A 15,619-nucleotide genomic window follows, 5' to 3' on the forward strand; every position below is an offset into this window, starting at 1 on the left:
AACCTCCATACTGTGCTCCGTAAAGAATGTATCAATTTACATTCCCACCAACAGTGCAAGAGGGTTCCCTTTTCTCCACACCCTCTCCAGCATTTATTGTTTGTAGATTTTTTGATGATGGCCATTCTGACCGGTATGAGGTGATACCTCATTGTGGTTTTGATTTGCATTTCTCTAATAATTAGTGATGTTGAGCATCTTTTCATGTGTTTGTTGGCTGTCTGTATATCTTCTTTGGAGAAATGTCTATTTAGGTCTTCTGCCCATTTTTGGATTGGGTTGTTTGTTTTTTTGATATTGAGCTGCATGAGCTGCTTGTAAATTTTGGAGATTAATCCTTTGTCAGTTGCTTCATTTGCAAATATTTTCTCCCATTCTGAGGATTGTCTTTTTGTCTTGTTTATGGTTTCCTTTGCTGTGCAAAAGCTTTTAAGTTTCATTCGGTCCCATTTGTTTATTTGTGTTTTTATTTCCATTTCTCTAGGAGGTGGGTCAAAAAGGATCTTGCTGTGATTTATGTCATAGAGTGTTCTGCCTATGTTTTCCTCTAAGAGTTTGATAGTGTCTGGCCTTACATTTCGGTCTTTAATCCATTTTGAGTTTATTTTTGTGTATGGTGTTAGGGAGTGTTCTAATTTCATTCTTTTCCATGTAGCTGTCCAGTTTTCCCAGCACCATTTATTGAAGAGGCTGTCTTTCCTGCATTGTATATTCTTGCCTCCTTTATCAAAGATAAGGTGACCATATGTGTGTGGGTTTATCTCTGGGCTTTCTAACCTGTTCCATCGATCTATATTTCTGTTTTTGTGCCAGTACCATACTGTCTTGATTACTGTAGCTTTGTAGTATAGTCTGAAGTCCAGGAGCCTGATTCCTCCAGCTCCATTTTTCTTCTCAAGCTGTTTTTGGCTATTCGGGGTCTTTTGTGTTTCCATACAAATTGTACAATTTTTTGTTCTAGTTCTGTGAAAAATGCCATTGGTAGTTTGATAGGGATTGCATTGAATCTGTAGATTGCTTTGGGTAGTATAGTCATTTTCACAATGTTGATTCTTCCAATCCAAGAACATGGTATATCTCTCCATCTGTTTGTATCATCTTTAGTGTCTTTCATCAGTGTCTGTAGTTTTCTGCGTACAGGTCTTTTGTCTCCTTAGGAAGATTTATTCCTAGGTATTTTATTCTTTTTGTTGCAGTGGTAAATGGGAGTGTTTCCTTAATTTCTCTTTCAAATTTTTATCATTAGTGTATAGGAATGCAAGAGATTTCTGTGCATTAATGTTGCATCCTGCTACTTTACCAAATTCATTGATTAGCTCTAGTAGTTTTCTGGTAGCATCTTTAGGATACTCTATGTATCGTATCATGTTATCTGCAAACAGTGAGAGTTTTACTTCTTCTTTTCCAATTTGGATTCCTTTTATTTCTTTTTCTTCTCTGATTGCTGTGGCTAAAAATTCCAAGACTATGTTGAATAATAGTGGTGAGAGTGGGCAACCTTGTCTTGTTCCAGATCTTAGAGGAAATGGTTTCAGTTTTTCACCATTGAGTACGATGTTGGCTGTGGGTTTGTCATATATGGCCTTTATTATGTTGAAGTAGCTTTCCTCTGTGCCTACTTTCTGGAGAGATTTTATCATAATTGGGTGTTGAATTTTGTCAAAAGCTTTTTCTGCATCTATTGAGATTATCATATGGTTTTTATCCTTCAGTTTCTTAACATGGTGTATCACATTGTTTGATTTGCATATATTGAAGAATCCTTGCATTCCTGGGATAAATCCCACTTGATCATGGTGTATGATCGTTTTTATGTGCTTTTGGATTCTGTTTGCTAGTATTTTGTTGAGGATTTTTGCATCATCAGAGATATTGGCCTGTTGTTTTCTTTATTATGACATCTTTGTCTGGTTTTGGTATCAGGGTGATGGTGGCCTCGTAGAATGAGTTTGGGAGTGTTCCTCCCTCTGCTATATTTTGGAAGAGTTTGAGAAGGATAGGTGTTAGCTCTTCTCTAAATGTTTGATAGAATTTGTCTGTGAAGCCATCTGGTCCTGGGCTTTTGTTTGTTGGAAGATCTTTAATCACAGTTTCAATTTCAGTGCTTGTGATTGGTTTGTTTATATTTTCTATTTCTTCCTGGTTCAGTCTCGGAAGGTTGTACTTTTCTAAGAATTTGTCCATTTCTTCCAAGTTGTCCATTTTATTGGCATATTGGCTTGTAGTAATCTCTCATGATCCTTTGTATTTCTGAAGTGTCAGTTGTTACTTCTTTTTCATTTCTAATTCTGTTGATTTGAGTCTTCTCCCTTTTTTCTTGATGAGTCTGGCTAATGGCTTATCAATTTTATTGATCTTCTCAAAGAACCAGCCTTTAGTTTTATTGATATTTGCTATTGTTTCCTTCATTACTTTTTCATTTATTTCTGATCTGATCTTTATGAGTTCTTTCCTTTGCTAACTTTCCTTCTGCTAACTCTAATTGCTTTAGGTGTAAGGTTATGTTGTTTATTTGAGATTTTCATTTTTTCTTGAGGTAGGATTATATTGCTATAAACTTCCCTCTTAGAACTGCCTTTGCTGCATCCCATAGGTTTTCAGTCATCGTGTTTTCATTGTCATTTGTTTCTAGGTATTTTTTTATTTCCTCTTGGATTTCTTCAGTGATCTCTTGGTTATTAAGTAGTGTATTGTTTAGCCCCCATGCGTTTGTGTTTCTTACAGTTTTTTTCCTGTAATTGATATCTAGTCTCATAGCATTGTGTTTGGAAAAAATACTTGATATGATTTCAATTTTCTTAAATTTACCCAGCCTTGATTTGTGGCCCAAGATATGGTCTATCCTGGAGAATGTTCCATGAGCACTTGAGAAGAAAGTGTATTCTTTTGTTTTTGGATAGAATGTCCTATAAATATCAATGAAGTCCATCTTGTTTAATGTGTCATTTAAAGCTTGTGTTTCCTTATTTATTTTCATTTTGGATGATATGTCCATTGGTGAAAGTGGGGTGTTAAAATCCCCTACTATGATTGTGTTACTGTCGATATCCACTTTTATGGCTGTTAGCATTTGCCTTATGTATTGAGGTGCTCCTATGTTGGGGGCATAAATATTTACAATTGTTATATCTTCTCCTTGGGTTGATCCCTTGATCATTATGTAGTGTCCATCTTTGTCTCTTGTAATAGTCTTTATTTTAAAGTCTATTTTTTCTAATATGAGAACTGCTACTGCAGCTTTCTTGTGATTTCCATTTGCATGGAATATCTTTTTCCATCCCCTCACTTTCAGTCTGTATGTGTCCCTAGGTCTGAAGTGGGTCTCTTGTAGACAGCATATATCTGGGTCTTGTTTTTGTATCCATTCAGCCAGTCTATGTCTTTTGGTTGTAGCATTTAATCCATTTACATTTAAGGTAATTATCAATATGTATGTTCCTCTACCATTTTCTTAATTGTTTTGGGTTTGTTATTGTAGGTCTCTTCCTTCTCTTGTGTTTCCTGCCTAGAGAAGTTCCTTTAGCATTTGTTGTAAAGCTGGTTTAGTGGTACTGAATTCTCTTAACTTTTGCTTATCTGTAAAGGTTTTAATTTCTCCATCAAATCTGAATGAGATCCTTGTTGGGTAGAATAATCTGGTTGTAGGTTTTTCCCTTTCATCATTTTAAATATGTCCTGCCACTCCCTTCTGGCTTGCAGAGTTTCTGCTGAAAGATCAGCTGTTAACCTTATGGGGATTCCCTTATATGTTATTTGTTGCTTTTCCCTTGCTGCTTTTAATAATTTTTCTTTGTATTTAATTTTTGATAATTTGATTAATAAGTGTCTTTGCATGTTTCTCTTTGGGTTTATCCTGTAGGATACTCTCTGCTCTTCCTGGACTTGACTGACTATTTTCTTTTCCATGTTAGGGAAGTTTTCGACTATAATCACTTCAAATATTTTCTCAGACCCTTTCTTTTTCTCTTCTTCTGGGACCCCTATAATTCGAATGTTGGTGCATTTAATGTTGTCCCAAGGTCTCTGAGACTGTCCTCAATTCTTTTCATTCTTTTTTCTTTATTCTGTTCCCTGGCAGTTATTTCTACCCTTTTATCTTCCAGCTCACTTATCCATTCTCTGCCTCAGTTATTCTGTTATTGGTACCTTCTAGCGTATTTTTAATTTCAGTAATTGTGTTGTTCATCACTGTTTGTTTGCTCGTTAGTTCTTCCAGGTCCTTGTTAAATGTTCCTTGTATTTTCTCCATTCTGTTTCTGAGATTTTGGATCATCTTTACTATCATTACTCTGAATTCTTTTTCAGGTTGGTTGCCTATTTCTTCTTCATTTATTTGGTCTTGTAGGTTTTTACCTTGCTCCTTCATCTGTAACATTTTTTTTTATCATTTCTTTTTGTTTTTTTGGGGTTTTTTTGATGGGTTGTGCTGTGTTCCTGTCTTACTGGTTGTTTGGCCTGAAACTTCCAGCACTGGAGTTTGCAAGCAGTTGGTTAGAGCTGGGTCTTGGTGCTGAGATGAGGAACTTTGGGAGGCCTCACTCCAATTGATGTTCCCTGGGGTCTGAGGTTCTTTGGTAGTCCAGCGGTTTGGACTCGGAGCTCCCACCACAGGAGCTCGGGCCCGATCTCTGGCCTGGAAACCAAGATCCTGTAAGTTTTGTGGCATGTTAAAAAAAAAAAAAGAAAGAAAGAAAGAAAGGAACAGTACAATATCAAAGAATAAAAAACAAAATAAAATTAGAAAGATACAAAATATATTAGGTAAAATAAAACTATAATTGAAACAACCAGAGCTGGGGGTTCCTCCCGTCTCCTCAGGTGTCTGTGGTCCCCCACCAGTGCCTGGTAAGTGCCCTCGTTGTCTATGTAATTAGTTTTTAATAACCTTAATTATCATAGTAATGGCCCACTTGGACCATGAACTTTAAAAGATACCAGATCTTTTGATTTAAAAACGTATGCTACTCTGATTAAGTGGTGACATCAGAGTTTGACCTGGAAATTGAATGTATAATTGTGTGATTGAGTCAGTGTAAAATTGGCCAAAGCTCTTTTGAAATTAGAGAAAATCTCCTCCAGTAGGCTAGGATGATGGATGACAAAGGAACTGAACCAAAGTAACCGGTCACATGCTCATGTTCTTGTTATGAGCTCATTCAGTCCCTCCATAATGATGCTTCCTCTGTTAATGGTGTTTCTTTGCCTTGGCCCACTGGGCTCTAAACCATAGAGACTGCATAATAGAAACATGACCCATTTACTGAGCTACTCACGAACTCTGAGTTTGCTTTCTTCAGATGTGCTTTATGTGGTCTGTACTTTGAGGGCATGTATTGGGCTTAGTTACTTTTTTTTTACTTCCTATTTTTTTTTTAACTAATTAATTAAGTTATTTATTTTTTATTTTTGGCTGTGTTGGGTCTTCGTTTCTGTGTGAGGGCTTTCTCTAGTTGGGGCAAGCAGGGGCCACTCTTCATCGCGGTGCGCGGGCCTCTCACTATCGCGGCTTCTCTTGTTGCAGAGTACAGGCTCCAGACGCACAGGCTCAGTAGTTGTGGCTCACGGGCCTAGTTGCTCTGCGGCATGTGGGATCTTCCCAGACCAGGGCTCGAACCCGTGTCCCCTGCATTGGCAGGCAGATTCTCAACCACTGCTCCACCAGGGAAGCCCTTACTTCCTATTTTGAAATAGTTATAGATTCACAGGAAGTGGCAAAAATGTACAGAGAGATCCCATGTACTTTTCACCCAATTTCCTCCGATGATAACATCTTGCATGATATCAAAACTAGGAAATTAGCATTGGCACAATTCATAGAGCTTATTCAGATTTCATTAGTTTGATATATATTTGTGCGTGTGTATGTGCGTGCACGTGTGTAGTTCTATGCAATATTATCACTCATTTAGATTTGTGTAAGTGCCATGACAACCAGGATATAAAACTGTTCCATCATCACAAGGCTTGCTCATGCGGCCGTTTATAGGCACATCTATCCCCCTTCTCCCCACCCCTAACACTTGGCAACCACTAATCCATTCTACATGTTTATAATTATGTTATTTCAAGAATGATATAAACGGAATCATACATTGTGTGACTTGGTGATACTGGCTTTTTCATTCAGTGTAATACCCTTGATATCAAGCCAGGTTGTTAAGAGTTTCAATGATGGGTTCTTTTTTGTTGTTGAGTGGCAATCCATGGTGTGGAGGTACCACAGTTTGTTTAGCCAATTACCCATTGCAGGGTATCTGGGTTGTTTCCAATTTTTGGCTGTTACAAATAAAGCTGCTTTCAACATTCATGTACAGGTTTTTGTGTGAACATAACTTCCATTTTTATGGCATAAATGTCCAAGAGCCACAATTGTTAGATTGAACAGTAAGTGCATGTTTACTTTGAGAAGAATCTTCCGAACTATTTTTTCAGAGTAGCTATACTATTTTACATTCCTACCAGCAATGTATAAGTAGCCTAGTTTTCTCTGCATCCTCACCAGCATTTGATGTTATCCTTATTTTTTATTTTAGCTGTTCTAATAACAGTGTAGTGATAGCCCATTGTGGCTTAAATTTTATTTGTCTAATGCCCAATAATGTCAAGTATATTTTCATGTGATTATTTGCCACCTATATATCCTTTTTGGTGAAATGTCTCTTCATGTCTTTTGCCCATTTTCTAACTGATTCTTTTACTGTTGATTTTTGAGAGTTCTTTATATATTCTAGATACAAGTCCTTTGATACATTTTCTCCCAGTTTGTGGCTTCTTTACGTACCCTCTTAACAGGGCCTTTTGCAGAGCACAGTTTTTAATTTTGAATCCCAATATATCAATTTTTCCTTTTTTTATTGTCCTTTTGGTGTCAAGTCTAAGAATTCTTTATCTACCTCTAAGTTCCAAAGATTTTCTCCTTCGTCATTTTGTAAAAATTTTGTAGTTTTATGTTTTACATTTAAGTCAATGATTCCATGTACAAAGTGTGAGGTTTAGGTCAAGGTTCTTGTATTTTTTTCCTGTTTATGGATGTCTAATTTCTCCAGCACTATTTGTTGAAAAGGCTGTACTTCTTTCATTGAATTGATTTTTCATCTTTGTCAACATCATTTTGACATACTTGTGTGGGACTCTTTCTAGGTTCTCTCTTCTGTTCTGTTGTCTGTCCTTCTGCCAACAACACATGGGCCTGAGTACTGGAGCTCTAGAGTCTGACTTAACACTGGGTAGAGTGAGTCCTATTTTTTTCTTCCTTTTAAAACTTGTTTTAACAATTATAGCCCCTTTGCTTTTTCATATACTTTGTAGAATAAGAGTGTCTATGTCTATAAAAATCTTTGTTAGAATTTTTAAGGGAATTACATTAAGCCTATAGATCAGTTTCAGGAGAATTAACACCTTCACTACTGCTGCATCTTCAAATCCATTAACAGAATATGTGTCTCTATTTATGTAGGTCTTTGATTTCTTTCATCAGCATTTTGTATTCAGCATACAGATCCTGTATATGTTTTGTTAGTTTCATGGCAAAGTATTTAATTTTCTTTGAAGCAAATGTAAAAATGATATTGTGTTTTAAACTTTAGTTTCTATATGCTTGTTGTTAGTATATAGAAATGTGAGTGATTTTTTGTTGATCTCGTATCTTGCAGCCTTGCTAAACTAACTTCGTAGGTCTAGGAGTTTTTTATAGGTTCCTTGAGATTGTCTATGCAGAAAATCATGTCATCTGAAAATAGCATAGTTTTAGTTTTGGAGCTTACATACCTGTGCTTTTACATTTATGGCAAATATTTGTTCCTTTTGAAATTATTGTTCATTGTATGTTGTTTTCTACAACCTTGAGTTGATCAATGATTTTTTAAAATAGCTCTTAGGTCAATGGTTCTTAAAATGTGGTTGGGCACTCTCAGGAGTCTTTTGAGATATTTTCAGTGGGTCCACAGGGTCAAAATTTTGATCAAAATTATACTAGGATGTTATTTGCCATTTTTGCCATTTCATGAACCTGCAGTGGAATATTCCAGAGGCTACATGACATGTAATATTGCACAAGATTTAGGAATCCAGCAGTCTTCCATTATGTTAACACATTGAAGAGACTTGCAAAAGTGCAAAATAATACCACTCACTAATTTTTTTGTTTTGAAAAATATAGTTATTTTTTGCAGATTTATGTATGTTAACATAAATTTATGTTAACATGAATGCATTTATTTAAAAAATGAATTATTACATAAATATGTGTAAATTTCCTCAGAAACTAAAATAATTTCTAATGTAAAAATATTGGTAGGTATAACTCATAAGAAAAACTCTTTGATGTCTTTAATAATTTTTAAGAGTTTGAGGTTCTAAAATGAAAAAGTTTGAGAATCTCTAATTTAGTTCAATCCTATTTAAATGAATTGTCTGGGTCACTAATTTATCATCTAGCACATCATCTGGTATAAATATAGGTTGATTTTAGGAAAATATCTTTATCTTGCTAGTTTGTTTATGACAGAGAAAAGGGTTCTGTCAGCTTTACAACTATTTCTTTAATTGAAATCTTACATGAAAGTCCAATATTTAAAAATGAGAACAACAGCAGGGGTAGGGCTCTGTCCTCACACCATAGGGGCCACAGTAGAACACATTCCAGGGGTCCTTTGAGTGTAATATGAAAATAAGGATTGTAGAGAATTAATTGCATAACTATGTAAACAAGGCACAGTTGCTGTGTGTTATCAGCACTAGACCCTTAAATCCAGAATTATGCTTAGTGGCTGACACAGACTAGGGCTCAATAAATGTGTCAAAAGAGTGACTGACTACTGGGATGTGGCTATAACTTCAGATCATTTTTGAAACAGTAGTTATTGACAAGAGCTGGGGACAGAAATACACACAGTCATGGTGGCAGGTGGTGGTCAGCAGGAACTGCCCAACACAGCCTCAGTGTTGGGGGAGATGGAGAAATGCCAGGATCTCTTCCTCCTCTCTGGTATTTTCTGAGAGAGGGGAGCAGTGAAATGGGGATGGCCAGAGACATCAAATATGGAAGGAGCTTCTGGTGTGGCTGGGGGGAGGAGGAGGATTAAGGAAGAGAGGACAGGGAGGGCTGGGGAGGAAGGGGGAACAGGGGTCTATGCTGGACTCAGGTGGTTGGTGAGAGAAGTCGGAGAAGGGAGGGGTCATGGGGAGTGTGGGGACAGGTCAGGAGGAAGTGTCTTGGAAGAAGGTGGGCGGGGGGAATAATGGAGGGGGGGTCATGGGGGAAGAGGATAGAGAGGAAGGGAGGCGTGTGGAAGGGGGAGGGATCCAGGACCTTGGGGTAGGTAATTCAGGCAGCCCCATCAGCTCCAGCCATTATTTGAATTCAATGAATGGATTTTGGCATCAGAGGCAAGAGAAGCAGAGATCTCCACCACCCCCTTCCACTCCTCCCTCACCCACATTCCCAAATCCTCACCCTCCCCCTGCCCCTCAATTCCATGGGGGCCCATCCAGATCTGAGGATGGGGAACAAAAGGGGGAGGTAACAGGACTGGGTGCAAGCAGGGGGAGGGGTGAGATGGGAGCAGGAAGGCAGGGGTTGGTAATGAGATGAAAGTGGAGGATGATGCTGGGGTGGTTGCAATAAGAAGTCCAGAAATGGAACAAGAAGAGCCAGACAGTCCCCTCTGGACTAGGAGCCCAGAACAGCCCCAGGGGTCCCTGTTCCCCATCTGCTCTGTGGCCGGGGGTTGGCCATGGTCCTCCTTGAACTTCTGTAAAACAAGGCGGGTTAGATGAGACTGTCCTTGGAGGCTCCCTAAGTCCTGCTATTGCATCTCCTTAGGCTGAGGGTAGGGATCCTTTAGGATATATCTCTGTATTTTGAAGGAAGATTCCACAGGTGTTTGTTGAATGAATAAGTGATGAATCAAATTCCTTCAGGTGGCTTCCCATCACTTTTATTTTTATTTTTTATTTTTTTAACATCTTTATTGGTGTATAATTGCTTTACATGTTGTGTTAGTTTCTGCTGTATAACAAAGTGAATCAACTATATGTATACATATATCCCCATATCTCCTCCCTCTTGCGTCTCCCTCCAGCCCTCCCTATCCCACCCCTCTAGGTAGTCATAAAGCACCGATCTGATCTCCCTGTGCTATGCGGCTGCTTCCCACTAGCTATCTATTTTACATTTGGTAGTGTATATATGTCAACGTCACTCTCTCACTTCGTCCCAGCTTACCCTTCCCTCTCCCTGTGTCCTCAAGTCCATTCTCTACATCTGCGTCTTTATTACTGTCCTGCCCCTAGGTTCATCAGAACCTTTTTTTTCTTTTTAATTCCATATATATGCGTTAGCATACGGTATTTGTTTTTCTCTTTCTGACTTGCTTCACTGTGTATGACAGATTCCAGGTCCAACCACCTCACTACAAATAACTCAATTTTGTTTCTTTTTATGGCTGAGTAATATTCCATTGTATATATGTGCCACATCTTCTTCATCCATTCATCTGTCGATGGACACTTAGGTTGCTTCCATGTCCTGGCTATTGCAAATGGTGCTGCAATGAACATTGTGGTACATGACTCTTTCTGAATTATGGTTTTCTCAGGGTATATGCCCAGTAGTGGGATTGCTGGGTCGTATGGTAGTTCTATTTTTAGTTTTTTAAGGAACCTCCATACTGTTCTCCATAGTGGCTGTATCCACTTACATTCCCACCAACAGTGCAAGAGGGTTCCATTTTCTTCACACCCTCTCCAGCATTTATTGTTTGTAGATTTTTTGATGATGGCCATTCTGACCGAGGTGATATGAGGTGATACCTCATTGTGGTTTTGATTTGCATTTCTCTAATGCTTAGTGAGTGATGTTGAGCATCTTATCATGTGTTTGTTGGCAATCTGTATATCTTCTTTGAAGAAATGTCTATTTAGGTCTTCTGTCCATTTTTGGATTGGATTGTTTGATATTTTGATATTGAGCTGCATGAGCTGCTTGTATATTTTGGAGATTAATCCTTTGTCAGTTGCTTCATTTGCAAATACTTTTTCCCATTCTGAGGTTTGTCTCTTTTGTCTTGTTTATGGTTTCCTTTGCTATGCAAAAGCTTTTAAGTTTCATTAGGTCCCATTTGTTTATTTTTGTTTTTATTTCCATTTCTCTTGGAGTCCCATCACTTTTAAGATCAAATCCAGCCTCTCACCATGGCCAAAAAAAAACCTTCCCCCCAGACTCCTCCTCTCTCCCCTAGACCACTCAGCTCCAGCCACACTTCCCTCCTTGCTGTTTCTTTAACAAACCAAGCTCATCCTACCTCAGTACCTCAGTGCCTTTGCGCCTACTGTTTTATTCTGCCTGGCTGGCCCTTTTTAGCTTTCAAGTTTCATGTCATCTTCTCAGAAAGGCTTTCACAGATCCCCTTATCTGAAGTGGCCAGAATAATTATCTTTTTGTTTGTTTTCTGCTTCCTCTAATCACGGAGTGGCAAACTTTCCTTGTAAAGGGCCAGAAAAGAAAAAAAGAAAAGAAGGAAAGAAATAGTAGTCATTGAAGTGAAACTTCATCAATAGAAAAAAAAAAACAAAACAAGCTTTATTTCCATGGGGCCATAAGCACTTAATGCATTTCACATCTAAGTATAATCAGATAAATATCTGAGTTATACATAATTGATAAATGAATATATGAGAAAACTTAGGCAAGAAGTCACTGTTGATGCTGTATTTCTAGGAAAGAAAGGGACTATATGAACGGTAAGAGGAAAGCTGCTTTAATTGTAGAAGGTAAGGAAAATGACCAGTCAAGAGCAATTTTTAACAACATTCTCCTTATTGTATGAATTCTGCCAAATTATTATTACTTAAAATTTTCTCACTCACACAGTTAAGCACATCCAAGTGCTTAGTGATGATGTTTGCAGAGTAGAGAAGTGTTATAAACATAAGACCCATCCATCAGACTAGAACGTCATTGAAAGAAACGACATGTGCTTTTGCTGAGGCTATTCCAGAAGTGAAAAAGAAAAAGATGATTATATTAATGGATGTGCAAAAATTAAAAAAAAAAAAAAAGAACTTGATGGGATAGTTAAGGCAGTTGCTTATTAAGCTAGGAGGCCTTCCGTACACTCTGGCTTGCCACATTGCTAGTTCTTATGGGGTTCCATGTGCTGTGACATTGGCTTTGGTTGGCTGTGACAGGAGTGATTTCCAGTAGCTCTCCTTATCTCAAGACAAGGCTAAATGCAAACAAACTAAGGCCACCATGCCACCTAGGACCCTGTTTCTCACAGTCAGCAGGAAACACATTCTTTATAAGATTTCTATTTTTATTTGTAAAAAAAATGTTAGCCTGTTTGTTGTATCATCATTAAAACAGTCAGTGGATAAGGAAAAATTGATGGATAACTTCCTGATGTAAATGAATGAATTTTTTTTTTAACTCCCCTAGGAGTAGAGGTCAGTAACATGCTCTAGGGCAGTAATACAGATTTTACTACTTATAAGAAGAAACCTTGACAATAATGCTGCAAGCTTGATAAGAGTTCAATGCAAGGCAAAGCAAAGGAAGAAGGATTGAGGAAAAGTGAAGGAAAGCACTTTAGTCCAGTGATGAACTGCATATTCTCATTAATATTTGTACCCAACCAGTAGAAATATCCTTTACTCCTGGCTGTAATTCCAGAAGAGGCAGAACTTCTTAGCCCCAGAGCAAGAGAAGCCATAACTGGCTCGGATTTCCATGCCTACTTGCCATACAGTGTACCTGGTGTATTATTATTTGCTTATTATTTTCCTTTCCCTGCAATTAGAAGACACAGTTCATGAAAGCAAAAGATTTCTACCTGTTTTCTTTACCACTATAAACCCAGTGCACAAAACAAGCATTCAGTATTTGTTGATTATACCCATATACAGTTTCTAATAGTGAGTTTTTGGGTTTGGTTGTGTAGCCCTTTATTAGCTGAAAGGGAAGGACAACACAGACTTTCAAGGAAAAGTTAATAAGAATCATGAAAAAAAGTCCCTGTAATTGTGACTCATACACGTATTTGTAGAAATTATGTCTCCAGTAACATTCCTACATGCAGGACAAATATCAGAAGTTAAACATCAACTCTAGTAAAAGTTAAAGATTTCTGTCAGCCTATAGAAATGGTTCTCAAACACTTTTGTTTCAGGACCACTTTACAGTTTAAAAATTTTTGAGGGCTCCAAAGACTTTGTGTTTATTTGGGATATATCTATAGATATTTACCATATCAAACATTAAACCTGTTAAAATTTAAAACGTTTATTTATTAATTCTCTAAAAATAAAATAACATGTTTTTATAGACAGTTACTATAGTTTCCAAAACAAAAAGTGAAAGAAAGAGTAGCATTGTTTCACAATTTTGCTAATCTCTTTAATGTCTAACTTAATATTGTAGAAGGCAGCTAGATTCTCCTATCTGCTCCTACATTTCAATGTATTGCAGTATCTCATATGAGGTTGAAAAAGACAGTCTTTTGTTCAAATAAGATCATCCACAAAATACCACAGCTAACATTATACTTAATGGTTAAAGAGTGAATACTTTTCCCCTAAGATCAGGAATAAGGCAAACATGTCTACTGTCACCTCTCTTATTCAACATAGTACTGGAAGTGTTTGTTAACCAGCACAATAGGGAAAGAAGAAGTAATAAAAGGTACATAGATTTGAAAGCAAGAAAGAGAACTGTCCCTATTTGCTGATGACATAATTGTCTACATAAAATGTCCCATGGAATCTAACAAACAAAAACAAACCCCCCCCCAAAAAAAACCCTGCTAGAAACTAATTAGTGAGTTCAGCAAGGTCATAGGAATCAATGTTAAAAATTTGTTTTTACTTCTACATGCTTGCAATAAAACTGTGGACATAGAAGTTAAAAACACAGTATGATTTACAATCACTCAAAAAATGAAACAGGTGTAAATCTAACATAACATATAGTATAGAACTTATAAGCTTAAAACTATAATATAATGAAATAGAAATCATCTAAGTAAATGTTCATGGATTGGAAGACAACATAGTAAAAATGTCAATTCTCAAACTGAGATACAGATATAACACAATCTGAGGGCACAGCTCAGTGATAGAGCATTTGACTGCAGATATAATACAACTCCCATCAAAACAGCAGCAAGGTTTATTTTTTAATATATATAGACAAAAATATTCTAAAATTTATATGGACTTGAAAAGGACTTATAATAGCTAAAACATTTGAAACAGAAGAAAAAAGTAGGCGGAATCTTCCTACATAGGTTCAGTAATTATGATTTTGTGGCATTGGCAAAGGGATAGATAACTGGAACAGAATAGAGTACCTAGAAATAGACCCACACAAATATGCTCAAGTGATATTTGACAGAGGTGCAAATGCAATTCAGTGAAGGAAGGACAGCTTTTTCAACAAGTGGTTCTAGAGCAATTGGACATCCATAGGCAAAAAATTGCATCTCCATCTAAACTTCATACCCTATACATAAATTAAGTTAAAATGGATCATCAACTTAAACGTAAACTTATAAAATTTTTAGAAAAAAAGAATGAGATAATCTTTGAGATTTAGGGCTAGGCCAATAGTTCTAACTTAGACTTGACCTCAAAACACAATCAATAAAAGGAAAAATTGATAAACTTAATCTCATCAAAATTAAAAACTGTTGTTCTATGAAAGACCCTGTTAAGAGGATGTAGACAAGTTACACACTTGGAGAAAATATTTGGAAATGAAGTATCTGACAAAAGACTTCATCCAGAATATATGAAGAACTCTCAAAGCTCAACAGTAAAACAAACAAACAAAAAATTTTTCAAGTGATCAGAGTTTTATACTTTAAGTGGGGTCAGCATCAAGGGAGTTTTGGCGTATTGGTTTTTAAAAACCATCTTGGGGATAAATCGATTTGTTTATTTTTTTATTTTTATTTTTTTATTTTATTTATATTTGGCTGCATTAGGTCTTCGTTGCTGCATGCGGGCTTTCTCTAGTTCTGGCGAGCAAGGGCTACTCTTCGTTGCGGTGCGTGGGCTTCTCATTGTGGTGGCTTCTCTTGTTGCGGAGCATGGGCTCTAGGCGCACAGGCTTCAGTAGTTGTGGCACGCAGGCTCAGTAGTTGTGGCATGCGGGCTCTAGAGCACAGGCTCAGTAGTTGTGGCACACGGGCTTAGTTGCGCCGCGGCATGTGGCATATTCCCAGACCAGGGCTCAAACCCGTGTCCCCTGCACTGGCAGGCGGATTCTTAACCACTGTGCCACCAGGCAAGTCCAATTTGTTTATATTGATGTAACCTATTTAAATTATATTGGCGTAGAATCTTTTATACAGTATTAAAAGAAAGAGCAGAATGAGTGTTGTTAAGGACTAAATATTTGTGCCCCCCCAATTCATATATTGAAATTCTAACACCCAATGTGATGGTATTAGATGATGGGGCCTTTGGGAGGATGGAGCCCTCATGAATGGCACTAGTCCCCTTATAAGAAGAGAAATGAAAGAGGTGATCTCTGCTCTCTGCCATGTGAGGTTATAATGAGAAGACGGCTGTCTGCAAACCTGGAAGAGTTTTCTCACCAGACACTAAATCTCTTGAT

This window comes from Eubalaena glacialis, chromosome 6, assembly GCF_028564815.1.
Source record: "Eubalaena glacialis isolate mEubGla1 chromosome 6, mEubGla1.1.hap2.+ XY, whole genome shotgun sequence".
NCBI lineage: Eukaryota > Metazoa > Chordata > Mammalia > Artiodactyla > Balaenidae > Eubalaena > Eubalaena glacialis.